Source organism: Coptis chinensis, chromosome 6, assembly GCF_015680905.1.
Source record: "Coptis chinensis isolate HL-2020 chromosome 6, ASM1568090v1, whole genome shotgun sequence".
Classification (NCBI taxonomy): Eukaryota; Viridiplantae; Streptophyta; class Magnoliopsida; order Ranunculales; family Ranunculaceae; genus Coptis; species Coptis chinensis.
The window spans coordinates 71,578,640-71,596,334 of record NC_141461.1 but is presented as its reverse complement, the minus strand read 5'-3'; the positions used below and the strand labels follow the sequence as shown (position 1 = coordinate 71,596,334).

Here is a 17,695-nt window from a genome sequence, read left to right as displayed (position 1 = left end):
AATCTCATTTGGATCGTTTGTTCTCCTCAACAACACCAGCCTAACCTCAACAACAGCAGAGAAAACAGAAGAATTTTCGTTCTTTTTATCTTCTCCAAAGACTCTTCGTCAATTCTATATATTTTATTATCTATCTCATCAATTGTTTTCTTCTTCATATTCAAACAGTGAATTTTGCTCCATCAATCAAATACCCCGTGGTTGTATTGGATATCCAAACTATTTTTGTATCGTGAAGTGGTCCCTCACTTGCTACCACAAGAAGCCAATCGAGCAGAAGAATCAATAAAAAGCTAAGCAAAATGGATTGGTTCATTTTCAATAGCACATGGCGGGTAAGTATTGTGTGCTGTGACCACCGTGCAAAACTGGTTCGATGTTACCAAAAGGGTTCTCGATTACTTAATTAATGGATTTTCGATGGTGCTTTACTTCATCAAGTATTGAAGATAGAAAAAAAAAATATCTTTTGAACTTAGACTGTGTGCTAATCACTGTTATGTATGATATCAACCACGGTGGTGGCACGGATGACAGATCGTCAATTTTGCCTCACGCTTTTGTGTTTCATACTATGCCCGATTCCTTTACTTGATTGAATCGAATAGTTGCCGGTCTTTTGTCGGTTCCGATGTTGGGAACGGTATTCTAGCAACCCAACTTGAACTCTTTGATAGCCAACCTTCACTATTCACTTTTCTTTTGTAACTGTTTGCGGGTTCTCGATTATCTTCGACTCCATCACCACGACCGCATCGAAGAAGCGGCATCTACACTACGTAGCCTTTCTTTTAAAAGCGTGGAGAACCAGCTCAAGACAATGATGAACTCCTACAGCAAGATGACCCTGCGGGGGATCTTGAAATGGCATTTGTAGCACACATTTCCTTAACATGGGAGACACTTCTTTGTCGGTACATGCTACCGAGCACGAAAATCCCACTGTTACAACCATGTTGCTTTCGGCCAGTTCGTGTTCTATTATAGAGGTAACTTATGGCGAAGTTTTTTTTTTTTAACAGTTTCATTTCTTTTTTCTCTAAGACAAATGTTAGCTTTTTTGTTATAATAATGCCCTCCATCGAGCCCAGGCCGCACATAATAAGCATGTGCCGAGAATAGTGTTGCGACAGAAGAGCTAACTAAATCTTTTGGATGGGATCAGATGATTCTTCCATGCAAGCATGGCGTGCAATAACTCAATAGGGTTCTTAAAAGCTTGAAGACAAAATGAAGGTATTGTATTGTGGTTTTATCTTTGAGGGAATGTTTGAGATGGTCCAAGTTGCTTTGAGGTGTTATTGTGGCCTTGGGGGGTGTGGTTTGTAAGGTAGTATGAGATATTTGTTTATTGATGCAAGGAACTATTGCAGAGGGTACCATATAACGGTTATTTGAAGGGGATCTCATAAATTTTATTCAATCCATGAACGTGGATCACAGTTCTATGACGAAGGAGTCATTTATGGTATTCTTTCTAGGCTAAAATCATATGCTAGGTGTGGCGACACCATATGGCATATGCTAACTTTTTCATTTTGAATGTCAATCGAGGTATGCCTTATAATTAATGCACATTTCCTATCAAAAGATGTTGCATAAGTGATGGCATAGCAATATGTTAGGATTTGGATTGGCATCTATATCTATTTAGGATTCTATATCAAAATTGTCAATTGGAAGCCCATGTCAGGTCTATAACTGGGTATCCGGCTATCACTTTAGATAGTCCCATTATTTGATCATCCACGAAGGGATGTGCGCATGCATGATTCAGTGAAAGCATATGTATAAGGGGTGTCATTTAGGGGTACGATGTCATTTAAAGTTTTATTGTCCTTACATTTTAAGAGAAAGGAAAACAAAAATACAGTTTCACTCAAGTACTTATGAAGTAAATTAGAGAATTTTCTTTTTGATATGTGCATAATGTACTGAGGTATATCTTAGGTAAATTATTGGTTTTTATATCTTTAATGTATATCTACAAGGTATTGACATTTGATCTACACTACTTAAGTATAATGTACTAAAGTGCTAAAGTACTGGACGGGAGTTCTCCAAATTTGACTTATAAATTCGTTAAAAAAATAGAAAAAGCTTCGAAGTTATTGATAAGTGAGAGACTTCAAATCAGGAGAAAAAAAAAAGTACTTCCATGACCGATTTTCTCCTCATTACCTTAACATAAACTCAAAAACTTTCATAGCTTCTCTTTCTTCAACCTCAACTTTAGTTCGAGGGGTGTTCTCGAGTTTTGTTAGATTCGTTTACGGTGGGATTGTTAAGCCACTACAATCTATTGGACAATTTCTTGGTTCGTCGAAAAGATCGAGTGATGGGTTTATAAATTTGACTACTGCTTCCACGTCGGATGATGGGATTGGATCATCATCAAGTGGTGTGATTCATCATTCGCTCACACAGGTGTTGAAGAATTTTAACGAGATTCGTAGTCTTCAAATTGAGCTACCCAGTGGGGAATTGGGGATAGGGACATAAGGGATGCTATTTTATTGAAATGGTGAGCTGATTTTGGTTCATCGCTTGATAACTGTTTCATTTTAGGCGTGTCGTCAGTTATTCCTAAGGAGAATAATGTTACTGGGGCTGTTGGTAATAGTTCAGATGATAATGGGAGTATTCCTTAATCGTTTTATACACATGGGGGTTTGAAATTGCGAGTGGTTTGGACTATTAGCTCTTTGATTGTTGCTTCGGCTAGGCATTATTTGCTACAGCCTATAATTCTTTGAGCATCGACGCTTTAAACAGTTTGGTTTTAAGCGATGTCTGACGGATGGGCAAGGGATGCTTTGTATGAATAAAGATTAGCTGGAGGAACTGAGGGTGAAGTCGTTATCGCCATCTACTACATTTGAGGAGCCTTATGGTACTGCGGTGAAAAGACCAACCTATTGTCTTGAGATGAATTCATTCTGAGAGGCATTCTAGCCAAGGTAAATTATATTGTTTCCTAATTATGTTAAAAAAAATATTACTGGCCAGTTTGTAGTTATGTGGTATGAACTGTAGTGTAATCTTAGATGCTAGTACAGAGACCATATCAAATAAGGAGAGAACAAAGGAATTATACGTTGAGTACCCTACAAATAAGATTCTAAACCCCACGAGTCCCCCAAAACCTTCTTTCTCCACCTCTAAATTCACGTAGAAAAGCACAGCTAAAACTCTAAGACCAAAAATTAACACCCCTGATGCAGTTTTTTATCCGGATTTTGCACGAGTAAAAAAAACATAAACATTACAATACCAAATTAAGAATTGAGCCCTCCTCTCCAAGGTGTACATTTTCTCTAATCTACACTTTGGATATCCAACAAAATTAAGAACTCGCAACCAGGTATGTCTTAAACTCTTAATCAATTTCTCCAAATTCTTTCCACTTAATTTATTGGATTGGGTTTATTTTTATTGAACCTTTACCCATTTTGGATTTCAATGATTTTAAATCTAATGATATGCATTCTGATACTAATGAGTTTTTCTTCTTCTAGGAATGTCTGTCTATTTTCTCATTCAGTTCTTCTGCCTTGCTCTCATTGGGTAAGCTCGATTTTTCATGAAAACAACATGCTACCCAAAAAAATAAGATTTGTTATATTAACTTAATGAATTGAGTTATTTGATTATAGAATAACTGCAAATCAAGGATTCTACTTGTTAGGATTGTTGTTACAGCCTTAACTTTCGGCATGGCTGTTGCACTTAGGTGAGTAACACTTTAAATTGTTGTTCACTCCTTTTATTATAAAGAACGTCATATTAATACTCTAAATTGTTGTTGTTGAAGAAACGTATGCTCCAGAGTGGGCTTTGTTAAACACTTCATAATTTCTATTGAAATCAGATTTTAATATACCGTATGGTAATTTCATCATGTTTTAAAGTGAAGGTAAAGCAGTTGGTTTGGTTTGACATATGAACTATGAGCTATTGATTCATGACTGCACTTCCAATAACATGTTAGTACGTGTACAAGTCATTTTGATTCCTCTTTTTTCCTTACATTTATTTTCTATTGAACTATTTTTTTAATCAGTTGATCATTTTAGATCAATAATCAGTTGATTACCTACATAATTACAACTACTACAGAATGACACTTATACCACTGTTTTTAAGTGTAGTATAAATATATTTACCACTGTTATGCAACCGTGACAATAGGTGGTGTGGTATATAATAATAACAAAACTGTGGTATATATGTTTAACGGATACTACGGTTTTTCAAAGAACCGTGGTTTGTATGCCCATTATATACCACAGTTGTCAACAGAACCGTGGCATATAAGCTATTGAAACCGTGGTTTATATTAGTGTATGTGTTATAATACCGTGGTATATAGTTATACTAAATACTACGGTTTATGCCAAACCGTGGTATATATATATTTTATTTATTTAATAATAATGCTAGTAACAGTCTTCCACTTAAAAACCGAACCTGCATAACAAAATTTACACAGCCTGCCTACGTACAATATTTTCATCTTCCCAACAAATTCCAAAATGTACAATAAACTATCAAACATTGCAAAAAAAGATAATAATAAAAAAATAAAAAAACTTCCATTAATTTTTTGAGTGCACTAAGAAAACAAACTTCAAATTTCTTTTCATAAATTAAAAAAGTAAGACTCATAAATTAAACTGGAGGGGTCCGAACATAGCTAAAACTCATCCTCATTCGCTTCCGGCTGAAACACTCCATTTTCCCGGATGAACTGAATAATATCGAGTTGAACACCGTCAAGTTCATATTACGGGTATGTCTCCTTCATAAAAAGAAAAAAAAAATCATTTCAACTAGACCTTAGTCAATACAAGCTAAGGAACCACTAAAACAAGATATTGACTAGTCAATATACACAATTTTCAATTATAAAGCATAGTACTAAAAGAAAATGTCTAATTTATTAGCCCAAAAGACTAACTAAACTTCTCAAGCATGCATCTAATACTACCAACATTCAATCTAATGACTTCCAAATCAAAACAAATCAACTTAGCGCGCACACACTCAACATGGATGTGCAATATGATTAAGCTATTTGTCGAAGCTTACATGCTTACACGAATGTGTAACACATACTAGTACCCACGACATGATTACTTTACATAATGATTAGAAAACCGATCAAATCATAAGACAAGTATTAACATAGAAGCATCTTATTCCAATTCAAAACCGTAATCTAGAAATCATAAGCTAAGACGAATATGAAGGTCATATGCGAATAAGAGAACCCATATGCATGCTTATATAATATTGGATATTTACTCAAGCTTAATATACTACCAATCACCTAAATTAGTGAAGAATTAGGGCATAAATGCTTGCTTGATCAGAAGTTTATTAGGATAAACAAAACTTTGAGTCTGAGGATCTAAAGTATAGGGATATCCATCAATAAAAACTATAATACATTTAATAAAAAAAATAGAATTCTACCTTAACATGCATCATAACTTTAACAAAATGAAATATATAAACCAACCCTTTAATAATTTATCACAATTAACAATTGTATAGATTACTATATTTAAAAGATGTATAACCTCAATTATACTGAGATATGAAAAAGGGTTTACGTGTATCACTTAGAACAATCAAACCATTCGCCATATTGACCCAACTAAGAGACAAAGGGACACAAAGCAATACAAGACAGATAGCAGCGTTGTACGTATAATTCCCAAGCTTTCGGTAGTGCTGCGTCCCATAGGCTTCACAGCATAGTGTGTCTAGTGCACCTTCCATGAAGAATTTCCACCTCATCTTCTGTAGAGCTTGGCCACATATATTCAATTCAATTCCTTTTACAGAAGTGAAGCTAGTGTAACTACTTTAAGAAAAATTACTACACAAGAACATGTCATAAGCACATACTTACCTTGAGTAATTTTTTGAAGCAATTAGACTTATGTTGTATCCAATGTGTAAAAAGTTAAGCCCATAAAAATTGTTGCAGCCGCAGTAGAACTTCGAGTGCATTCTTTCCTAGAATAAGAGTGCATTCTCAAAACCAAAATTGGCGCAATCTTAAACAAAATTTCTACTCAATAGTTATGTTTGCAGTACTTACCATTTTTTGCTTAAGTTAACAAGAGCCAAAGCGTAGTATATGGATATACTATCAAGACCAAGAAATGGCCCCATGTAATTCCAAATTAGCTGTATATTGATCGCAAAGTTGTTTAACTGAGCAAAAAAAAATCCAAATTAAATGCAAGGCCAATTATCCTCAAAGTATACAATAAGATCCTATTGTGTGGAGAGTGTAGGGCTGGAATGGGTGCATCAAATTATAGTGACCCATTCAAAAGCCTGAAAACAAAATAAGTATGTAACGTTGAACAGAAAAACAAACTTGAACAGAGGTACTAAAATTATCAAGCGAAACTAGAAAATCCAAGACAAAGGGAAACCTCACTAGATTTTGAGCCTTGTTATATCTTTAGTTGCACACATGTACATAAATGGACTATGCACATACATAGGTGTACTCACCAAACCAGTAAGTCAAATAGCTTTAAAAGTAGTCTCTCCTTCCAGCTGCATAAGCATTAACCTAATCAACTAATGTACATCTAATGTGAAACTAATTACAATAAGGAATAATAAAAATGATAGAGAAATCAAGTTTCCATATTCTGCAAATACCAATTTTGTATATCAAACTTCCATTTTGGTTTAACTTTAAAGAAACTTGAATATACTGTTAGAGTAAAAAAAAAAATGCAATAAGAACATATCAGACTTCATATTACATGAGTCAAACAAAAAAAATAGAAATTGCTCATCACAAAGTTGCTTGGTGTCCCAAGTTACTTGTGATTCGGCAGACAATAAAACCAACATTACCATACGTACTTAGTAGTCCAACTTAAAATAATGTGGGTCAGTAACTACAAGATAATTTTTTTGGTACCAGCTCATATCACCCTGTTACCAAATGGCTAATGCTATTTCCAAGGTGAAATGAATTTGCCTAAAAACCCTAGTATACTATTTGAGGCCTATAGATGAATGAAATTAGCCACTCTGGAAGATATCAAGATCATTTTAGATAAAAGAGAAAATATACAAACAATAAATGCCACAATGTGCTTAGCACAAACCTTTTACTAGTTACTCTCTGCTAGTTCTTCACAACTTCCGCAATTACAACAAATATATGTACTAATATACCAGAGACTCATAATAAAGGAAAAGACAAGGTCAACTTGAGCAAGGATCAAACCATGCATGATTCTTCAAAAGGGATATGGATCTCATCGAGGTAGAACATGCAGGGCATACAAAACCTGCTGGTGCAGTGTTCTGAGGATAACTCTTAATATGGGACACCAAGCAACTTGTGTGTATGACATCTGAAAGAAACGGGAGAAAGGGGAAAAGACGAGTTAAAACTTAAACGACCTTGCAAGTTAAACAAGCAACAAATATATGGAGAATGAGTAACATACGCAAGCAACCCAATCAAGTAGTGTGAGAGTCACTCCCATCTTCAAGCGTGGCCCGACACAAGCAGCATGCAGGAGGTCAATCATAATCCCCATCTATTACCCATTCTGAGTAAGTACGAACCTGAAAAAGTGATAAAATCAATACCACTAATTTGGACCAAACACTGATTAAAATTCTCTACTAATATCTGCATTTGTAGCTGAATGCAGCCAACCAAACAGGGAGATTGATGATAGAAATTCAGTGTGCAATAATTGGGCATGGAGATTACTGTTCAATGACATAATAAAATAAAATCTAGTAATAAATAAATATAAATTACCACAAAAATTTGGTGTTCTGGAAAACAAATGCGTTCTCCACAAACAGGTACTTCATATAGTACATGAGCCAAACAAATGCATTCTCCATAAACAAAAGAAGTAATGTGAAAAGTCATACCAGATGTATCTTTCGCCGCTTGGTTTTGTGCTTGCAGCATCCGAACAACAGTGAGCTTGAAAAGGGGGAAATTTCAAAACCCTAACATGATTAATCACAACAATTTCAAGGCTTGCATACCTTCTCCATCAAATTTGACGGCTGAAACAATCGACATTCATATTTAACCACAAATTTCATGTCTTGCCTACCTCTCCATCAAATCTATAACATTTATAAGTGTTTTTCCAAATCTATCGCCTTCAGTGTATTTGGTTTCGGTACCAGTAGAAGGAATTTTCGAGACTTACTTCAATCACGTGTTTATATAGTTTGTTCAGCCTTCAATTCTAGGGTTTCTGTATAATTTTTGGAGGCAGACCTGGTTTAGTGGTAGGAAGTCGAGAGAGATGGGAAGTTGGGAACTATATCGAAGAAAAGTGTTTGAGTTGTAATTTATATGAGAGTTGGTTTAGTGGAGGTAGACCGGTCCCTTTTTTGTAATTTATGGTATTCTAGACATCTTGACGCTCTCTTGCCGTCACATTATTTCTTACAAATCACCAAAATTTAATTAAAATAATGATCATATTATTAGTGGCGGTTTTAGTAGTTTTGTGACGCAAACGTGCCGTCACAACAGTCCTGACGCCAATTTGGCATCACTAATGAGAAAAATCCAATGTCACAAAAATCATGTTATGGTGTAGTGACGTTGTAATACTCGGTGCTTCATCTAGGTTTGTATCTAAAATTTTCTGTAATTCATCTGTAATGACTTCAAACCTCACTGCAGTAGCCATTCTTCCTCCCCTACGTTCTGACAAAGGTTTGGAATAAAGAAATGCCTCAAGATTTTGAAGAAAATGGTTTTGAAGAAAAAATATAGAACCGAGAAATCAAAATCTATATGAAAACGTTAGATTTTGATTAACTTTGATTATCATGTTGTATATATTTTGAAGAAATAATATAGACAGACATTATAATCATAATCAAAACAAACCATACATGAATTTCAAACCATAACGAGAAACCCTTCCTAGATAATTAGATGAAGCGAATTAATACACGAACCGAGAAGCAAATTAAAACACGAACAAGCTAAAAAGAGTGCCTTGGGTTAGAGTGGTAGAGTGGTAGAAGTTGGAAAAAGTTGAAAAGGTTAAGAGTCGTAGAACTGTAGAAGTTGTGGGGAGAGAATAGCGGGAATCCAATTTGAGTGAATTTTGTACGTGTATTTTTTTTTTCTATTTTTTTTTCCTTGTATTTGACTATTTGGCATAAACCACGGTAGAAAGTGGAAAATTTATATACCACTGATCTGTTTAAGGTAGTGGGGATGTGGAGTACTCTCAAAAAAAAAAAAAAAAAAAAAAAAAAAAAAAAAAAAAAAAAACTAACCATGGTATATGGCCCAACTTATCCCACGGTTTTCATGTAAATGTGGCATATACTAGTAAACCAATGACCAAAGAAGTTTCCGCCGTGGTATATAAGTATTTCCCACGATTTTTGAAAGAACCGTGGTATAAATGTTCTTATTGACCGTGGTATACGTGTCATTCTGTAGTTTATTGAAACTTTTGTGTTTTGTGTTTCATTTTTTCTCCCTGTTTGGCTATGGGTTTTGGTTTCTCTAATGCTATTTTCGTGTTAAAATAAGTTTCAATCTCATCTGTTGCGCTGCATCCATACATCATGGCAATGGTCATATGTGTTATGGACTTTTGGTAAGCTTTTATGGTTTTTGCACTAATAATTTCTTGCTAATTGATTTTCTCTCAACAACCAAATGCAATGTATGTATTTGGCATTTTATAAAAATTTGAGAAGTTTTGATAGTCGGTATCTTCTCATAAGTCGAACTGCACGGCGGAAACATAGCTGAAATATATGGCAGAATCTTATAATAAACTCGAAACACAGGCACAGGAGTTGGGTGGTGAAGTGAGCAATTTGCGTGCAAAAGTTGAGACTTTAGATGTTGAACTTCAAAAAGAAAAACAAAACCACCGGGATGCTTTAGCCACATGCAAATAACTTGAGGAACAATTACAAGTTACAAAGGTTAGAATAAACTTCTTTTAGTGAATTCATATTAATCATCTGAGTCAATATTACTTGGCTTGCTTGGTTTCAGTCTTGGTAACTGAGGTCTTTATTTGGGATCGAACGACTGTAATGTAATCTTGATTGACTATTCTTTGTTGAGCTCTTTGATTTTCTGATTCTAACTTGGTCATGGTTATAAATAACTGATTTTGTCGTCTTTCTGACAAAGCTCAACTCTTTGAATGTAGTTTTGCTCAGAGTGATTGAGAACCATATATATAGCTTCGTTCTTTTTCAATCTTAAACTTTTTTTGCCATTGGACTTACTTCAAGGTGCATATTTTGCAACCTCACAAATCTAACAAGTCCTGATTGAGAGACCTCTATTCAAGAAAAAGATTAGCCTTATAGGGTTTTAAGGAGATATGCTGAATTGATTAAATGAGCATGATTCTACGGGTTTACAATTCTACAAGTTAGTTCTACTCGCTTGAATCATCAAAACTCTGTTCAATAAGTAGAAGAAATGTATTATTTTCTTACTTATTGGCTGTTAAATGTTAATCATTCATAGGTCATGGGTCAGTTGTGATTCTAAGTTTTATTTAGCTCCAGCACCATCTTCGACCAATTTTTTTTTTAGATTTTTAGATTTTGATTGTGATTAATTGTTGCCTTTGATCAATTTCCTCATGGATAATAAGGACGATGTAGCAACTACTGCATAGGATGCAGTCACCATCATACATGGACTGGACGATAGATAGCTTATGGTTGTTCATGGACAATGTGGCATACAAGGCAGTTAAAGACATCACTTTATAGGTCCAGTCTTAATGTCTATATACATTTACATTATATTGTTTATTAAGACAAGGTGAATAAACTGTCTTTTGTTGTCCACAGTCCATGTCCATTACTCCTTTTTGGGAATAATGTTTTATCTTAAGGATGCACAAAGTGGAGGACATACTATTGAATGTCCATCTGTTCGTGAAATTAAAATTTAAAAAGCGTAAGATCCTTTTTCTTTCTTTCTTTTTTTCCAATTTTTATTTTTATAATTTCAAGTCTACATTTATTTTTTGGGTTTGTGGGGATTACTATACACTCGGCATAAGTCCCGTTTCGTTGTGTTCTTTTAAGCTTCTCATTTGTTATGTGACGAGGCTTTGAACTGCTACACAAGTGAAAAGTGTGATCTCATGAGTTAACATGACTTATGCCTATACGATTGTTAGCATTGTACAACAAGTTTACTCTTTCCACGAAGTATTCTCAAGAGGACTATGCCATTTCTTTTTGAAGTAGTTTGATAATCAGCTGATAGCAAAAATTTAAGCTGCAACCTTTTATAGCAAAATTATTCAATTTATGTATGATTATTCTAAACCAATTTTTATATAGAAACTAATTAAGTTTCTAATTGACAGCGGTCATTGGAGCTCGATTCTACAATACAAAGGTGACAAAGTTAATTAGCTCTGACTTCAACCAATATATCCGGTTTATTGTGCTCTAGCATTGTTGTGTCATGTTTTGCCACTTCATTGTTGTTCTTTATTCTGGCCTTTGGTTGAAACAAGTGGAAAGACAGGTTATGCCAATTAATAGGTGCAATACCAACAATCAACGAAACAGTTGATACTATGAGCTGCTTCTCCAATATAATGCAGGCTCAATTCTTCGCAGCCTTTCCAAAGATATATATTGGTTGGGGATAGTGGTAGATAATATTCCCCATGGAGCTAGAGCTGGAGCTGATCGATGAGTAGTGGATAACACGTGAGTGCAGTCATGGCTGATTCTAGAGGAGATGGAGGCAACAATCGAAGCAACACATGATGAGACAACATATGAGGCAAAAGGGCAGAACCCATCCCAGCAATATTAATCAAAGCACCTATAGCTAATTTAGTGAGTGTATACGGATTTGGTATTGCCACTGATTATGAAGCTAAGCCGCTGAAAGTAGTCCATTAGTCTTAGCAATGGAAATTGCCACTGGCAGGAATGATGGATAAACATGGATGAAATCTGATTTTAGGCGGTACAGGCTCTTACAAATCATTGAATCCCATAAGATCTTAGGGTGAGAAGGACCGAAGCGTGCTCAAATATCATACACTGGAAACTAAAAATCTTTAATTTGGTGTGAAAGAAACTACAGTGAAGCCATATATTGGAGTCGGCGGTGATAACTCTAAAGAATCTGAAGGCAACCAAAGGACGGACACCATGTGCATGCAATGAAGTAGACGAGATCAATTTATGCCAATGATGCATTATTATTATTCTTACACAAGTAAAGTTTTAATAAGAAGAATGTTATTGTTGATCTTTTCATTGAAACTGTGTGTTTGCACATGGATGTTTTACTGTAAACACTAAAATTTTAATATGGACTGTTGTTTGATTTTCAATGGTATTAGTAGTAATTTTGTGTTATATGTCATGGCATTCAGTTCAAATTCGTTTATTAAGTACCATATATCAGAGTGATGGATTGGCAGTGTACTTTTGCCATTCAGAAGACATTTTGTCTAATATGAAACCACTGCTCAACTAACGAATAGAAAACTTAAATAAATGCTATATTCCTTTTTATAATTAACATAGAATCAGAAATTATATGTAACTGAACTGAACTAACCTCAAATAATAATTAGTTAGAAATCGAAAAATAGATGCAAATGTATTGAACTAATCTCAGAGAATAATTAATAGAAAATCGGAAATTGTATGCAACTATATTAAACTAATCTCAAAAAAATAATTAACCGGAAATTAGAAACTGAATGCAATTGCATTGAGCTAACTTCAAAGAATAATTAACGGGATAACGTTGAACTAAGCTTAAGTAATAATTAATCGGAAATCTGTCAGAAACTAGAATTCAACTGCATTGAACTAACCTCAAAATATAATTAACGGGAAATCGGAAAATGATGCAAATGTATTGAACGAACTTCAAATAATAATTAACGGGAATTCAGAAACTAGATGCAAATGCATTGAACTAACCACATAGAATATTTAATGGAAAATTAGAAACTGGATGCAAATGCATTGAACTAACCTCTAAGAATAATTAACGGAAAATCGGAAATTAGATGCAAATGCATTGAACTGACCTTAAAGAATAATTAATCGAAAATTGGAAAATGGGTGCAAATACATGGAACTAACTTCAAAGAATAGTTAACGAAAAATCGGAAACTGGATGCAAATGCATTGAACTAACTTTAAAAAATAATTATCGAGAAATCGGAAACTGTGATACAAATTAAATGCATTGAACTAACTTTTTTTTTTGCTTAAAGGTGATTGATTAATGAATAAAATAAGGTTACAGCTCTACACTTTGGTTACAAGAGGAAAATAAGAAGATAACATTAAGTTACAAAGTTTAAAGTAGGTAGTATATGGATCTTCCACCCTTAGAAAGTCCGGGCGTCCATTCCACCATATTTTTGGCTCGTGATCGAAAGTGTCGCGACCATACTTAGACATCTTTGTCATGCCAATGAAAATTAGTTTCTCTCCATGTATGCGTGATGTTGATCCATCTAGCTTTCGCTTTAGTTGTTCCCACGCATCCCTCATGGACGATTTCTGAACCGTATTCTTATGAAAAAGCTGCTTTTACAACCTTAGAGTCTGTTTCCACCCATAAAGATGTCCTAAAACCCCATCTCGAAAAAGTGCTTTCTTGATCCCTTCCATGATTTGCTGCCTCTGCCAAATTATTTGTCGTTATACCCGGTCCTCCAAAAGCTACACCCAACACTTTGCCTTTATCATCTCGAAATACATTGCCCCACCCCTCGATCGACTGGATTCCCCGGTGAGCAGCCATCGGTGTTTATCTTGAGGGTGTTTGTTGTTAGCGAAGCCAAAAGCATTCAAAAATCCTCGGTACCTTTCGTACCTTATGCATTAGATGAAGGTCGTGAAGTAACCTCAAGTCTTGTATCTTTGTTTGCCATGTGCCCTTTTGATTTCCCCATGCTCCTCGCCATCTCTCTTCAGAATCTGTTGGCTTATGTACTTGAAGTTCGAGCTTTCTCCTCAAATATTACTCTATTTCTGTTCTTCCAAATACTCACCGGCAAGTAATGCACGCAGCTCTCCACATATCCAAAGAGAGAACTAAAATGCTTGCATTGAAGAATATCATTTGTTGCCTGAGGTACCCACGCTAAGCTAAACAGATTTGTTATCATGGTCCAAGCTCTCACAGCCATGGGGCATTGGAAAAGCAAGTGTGCTTTGTTTCTTCATTGCACTTACAGACTCCACATCTTGATCGCGAGCTTGATCTTCATTTTCTCTCTAACTCTATCATCGGTGTGCATTGCTCCATGAAATATTTTCCATCCGGTTCCTTTTATTTTTGGTGAGACAAATGAGTGCCAAAGAAATTTAGACCATCCTGTCTTTTGTGCTTTACCTCTGATATCCTCATAGGTATAATTAATGGTGAATTGAACGGTGGGAGATGAGATCCAAATTCTTCTATCTTCGATAAATGGCTTTGGCTGTTGCAAGGTTTCAGGATCAATACCCACTCGTGCTAGGATCTGCAACATGGAGTTGTTGAAAATCCATTGGTTACCTTGTATGCAGCTTTGAAGCGTGGCTTTGAGCTTTTGACAATGTCTTTTCTTTCTTCCTTGAAATAATCGCAGATTGGCTTTGACAAGGACCAGTTCTCTCTCCAAATGTTTATTGATTTCCCATTTCCTATCACCCATCCAATATGCGATCCCATCTCTTTTAGAGCCCATTTGATGCCAAGCCATACTGTGGAAGTTTTGGACTAACCTTAATAAATAATTAACATGTTTTGCATTTAGAGTGGTGTTTATCATATCTCTTTTCGTATAATTTGGAAATGTCTTGCTATTCAAGTAACTTCAGTATATATGATCTTCTCCTCACTGGGCATTCTAACAAAACTTCATTCAAATTTCTATTCTTAACCAACAAAAAGATGACGAAGGCTTTTATCAAGACTTGGATTTTCACGTTTCAAGAAATTTGTTTCTTCAGCCTCTCTGATTTGGTTGCGGATATCTTGCAAGTCCGACGAGGGATCACTCAACCCTGCTGGTAGACAAGCTTTAGTTAACTCAACTTGATTAGGCAAGCCTGGCACAACAAAAGGCTCAGACTCGGCTTTGGTGGTTGATCCTGTAATGGTACCTACAAGTGGAGATATATTGGCTGATCCATCTATTCTAATTGCGTTTTGGTATGTTATTTAATTATGTGAGTACGCTTTAGTTTGGCTCCTAAGTGTACCGGCTCATTTTGCTGATTTTGTTGCACTTACACGACTTTAATTTTTTAGCCCTGTACTGCAGGGAGGAGTTTCTCCCAATGGCTGATTTTGTTGCACTTACACGACTTTAATTTTTTAGACTTGTACTGCAGGGAGGAGCTTCTCCCATTTGAATTTGGAATTCGGGTGTTTTATTACTGGCGTAGTAGTATATTGTATAGTGGACTCAAATTGGAATTTTTGTTTGAACTATTATTTTCTTCAAAAATATGGAGGTGGCAATGGCGAATGTTAGTATAGGTTATGATTGTTAGTAGAATGATATATTTGATTTAAGTTCACAACCATCATCATTCTCTATTACCGATCACTTTTTGTGACAGGTTTTTAGATATGGCGATGGTGAGCCTAATGGATAATCTTTGGAAGATTTCATAAGTGGTTTACTCAGGTAAATATTGAACATACTAGATAAAGTCTGTCGTATCTCATGGAATTCTCATAAGTCGTACCTTCTTAAGCACTCTGACATGGGATACTTTCAACAATATCCTGGAGCAAACACCTCCACTAAATGGTTTGTAGATCTTATGTGATCAATGTAGTTGGATTTTTACCTAGCACATGTTCGTATGTTCTTTATTTCATCCATTTTGTGCGACAGGTGGGAAACTAGGCTTCTACTACAAGGAGCATGAAATTCTTCCTCCTCTTACAGGTTGGTTTCTTTCCTTGAAATTGAGTTCCTATATACTTGAGTGAGTGAGTACGAATGATCATATTTATGGTCAAATTTGATCAGCAGGATATGTAAAAAAAATTGAGTTGGTGGCATTCCTTTTCCAGTTCACACAAATTCATATAAATTAAAGTCAAGTAGGCTGTAGGTCGTTTATCGTTGCTTATGAGGTCTGGTTAATATAGTTTTGCTTAGACGGTTGTTTCTACCTTTCCATTAGTTGGCATAGTCAGGGATGTTAGCAGGTTGGTGTACACATCTTAATTAGATAATCGTATTGAAAGATTGTCAAAAGTCAAACACATGATCAAATAAACCCCTGCAAATCTACCCTTTTGAGGTCAAATCTGTATATCCCAAATTCCCAACTGAAATCGAACATGTATCTACTACTCCCATTTCCACAGGAGCTCAGGTAGTGGTATTTTTTTTTCTAGCAATATGTTCCTGAATTCAAAAGAAAATATTTAGTGTGATCTGCATATTACTTTGCAGAAAGCATGCCAACATATGCCCATTGTGAGAAGTCACCTTTAGAGAATGAGTATGAGTATATGAAACAGTTGAAAAAAAAAAAGGTTTGCATAAAGGCAATTGCATTGGCTTCGCAATTTGACTAAAATGCTAAAAATTTCATTGGCTTCGAAACGAGGAACGGATTTTAGATGATAAACGAAATAAGAATCTAGAGTATGTGGAATATGCTAACAAGAATAGAGTTTTTGGTTGCTAATTTGAGCAGTGCGTGAATACCAGATTTCTGATTTTGATAATTACAAAGTTTTTTTGATGACTTGCATCTTTATACAGGGGATATAAGCATTTCTTTAAAAGAACAACTTTAAAAGCCTCAGATTTTGTGAAGGATGATTGCGTCTGATATCACATTCGAGGTTGGCGAGGAAACAACAAGTTGATACTTGCCGCTGGCTCTCCTGTCTTTAGGGACCAATTTTATGGAGTGATTAGAAATACAAACATTGATAAAGTAATAGTAGAGGATGTTAAACCCCCCTTGTTTTTAAGGTGTTTTACTTGAATCTCATCTCAACTGTTTTATGTATACTCTGTATTATGATGTATAGTTAAGCATGTAGATTGCACCACAAGTTGTGCAACCTAAAGCAATTTTTTGTGTGGCTGGATTCTTTGAAATTATTTTTTCTGTCACTCAAGATCCTCTTCAGTGTCACATATCTTACGATAAACAAACTGCCGAAGTAGTAAACTCCCCAACGCCCTTAGCACCTCCAAGAGTTGTAACACCCGAAGCATAACTGACAATAGAAATAATTCCCCCAAACACCTGCAACTTGATCATAGCACTGATTATATCCTAAGGCTTCCAGTATAATATTTATACTAACACCATAAACCCTATAAGCAAGAAGGGCACTGGAAGCCAACCCAAACGTGGAACAAATCAGCGTCAAAATCGGCAAAGCAACACAACAAGCAATCACTCTCGGCGTCACAAGGTAATCCACTGGGTCAGTACCAAGAACTCTCAATGTATCAGTCTACTCCAAAACCTGCATTGTTCCCAACTCCACTGCAAATGCACTCCCTATACTCCCCAAAGGTTGTTGATACAGTCAAGTAAGTGTTGTCCAAGAAGACAATTTCTAAATCATTATCAGCTGCAGTGAATAATAACAGCAGCTATAAGAGGAGTTAAAGCTTTAGGCAAAGAGAGG

General features: G+C 35.4%; 2 long non-coding RNA genes and 1 pseudogene across 3 annotated transcripts; all 3 read left to right on the top strand.

Annotated features, from left to right (window-relative positions):
• The first annotated feature begins 328 nt into the window (after nucleotides 1-328).
• LOC147494287 (F-box protein At5g46170 pseudogene) lies at nucleotides 329-3,989 on the top strand (annotated as a pseudogene). Its single transcript, XR_015199524.1, has 5 exons — nucleotides 329-335; nucleotides 2,120-2,960; nucleotides 3,545-3,567; nucleotides 3,657-3,733; nucleotides 3,917-3,989. The product of XR_015199524.1 is annotated as an F-box protein At5g46170 pseudogene (transcript).
• A 5,588-nt stretch (nucleotides 3,990-9,577) lies between these two features.
• On the top strand, nucleotides 9,578-10,804 carry LOC147494286 (uncharacterized). The gene is made up of 3 exons (XR_015198065.1): nucleotides 9,578-9,650; nucleotides 9,847-9,987; nucleotides 10,677-10,804. It is a non-coding gene; the product is annotated as an uncharacterized LOC147494286 (long non-coding RNA).
• Nucleotides 10,805-11,126: 322 nt separating this feature from the next.
• LOC147494285 (uncharacterized) lies at nucleotides 11,127-12,388 on the top strand. The gene is made up of 2 exons (XR_015199207.1): nucleotides 11,127-11,437; nucleotides 11,649-12,388. It is a non-coding gene; the product is annotated as an uncharacterized LOC147494285 (long non-coding RNA).
• Nucleotides 12,389-17,695: the final 5,307 nt, after the last annotated feature.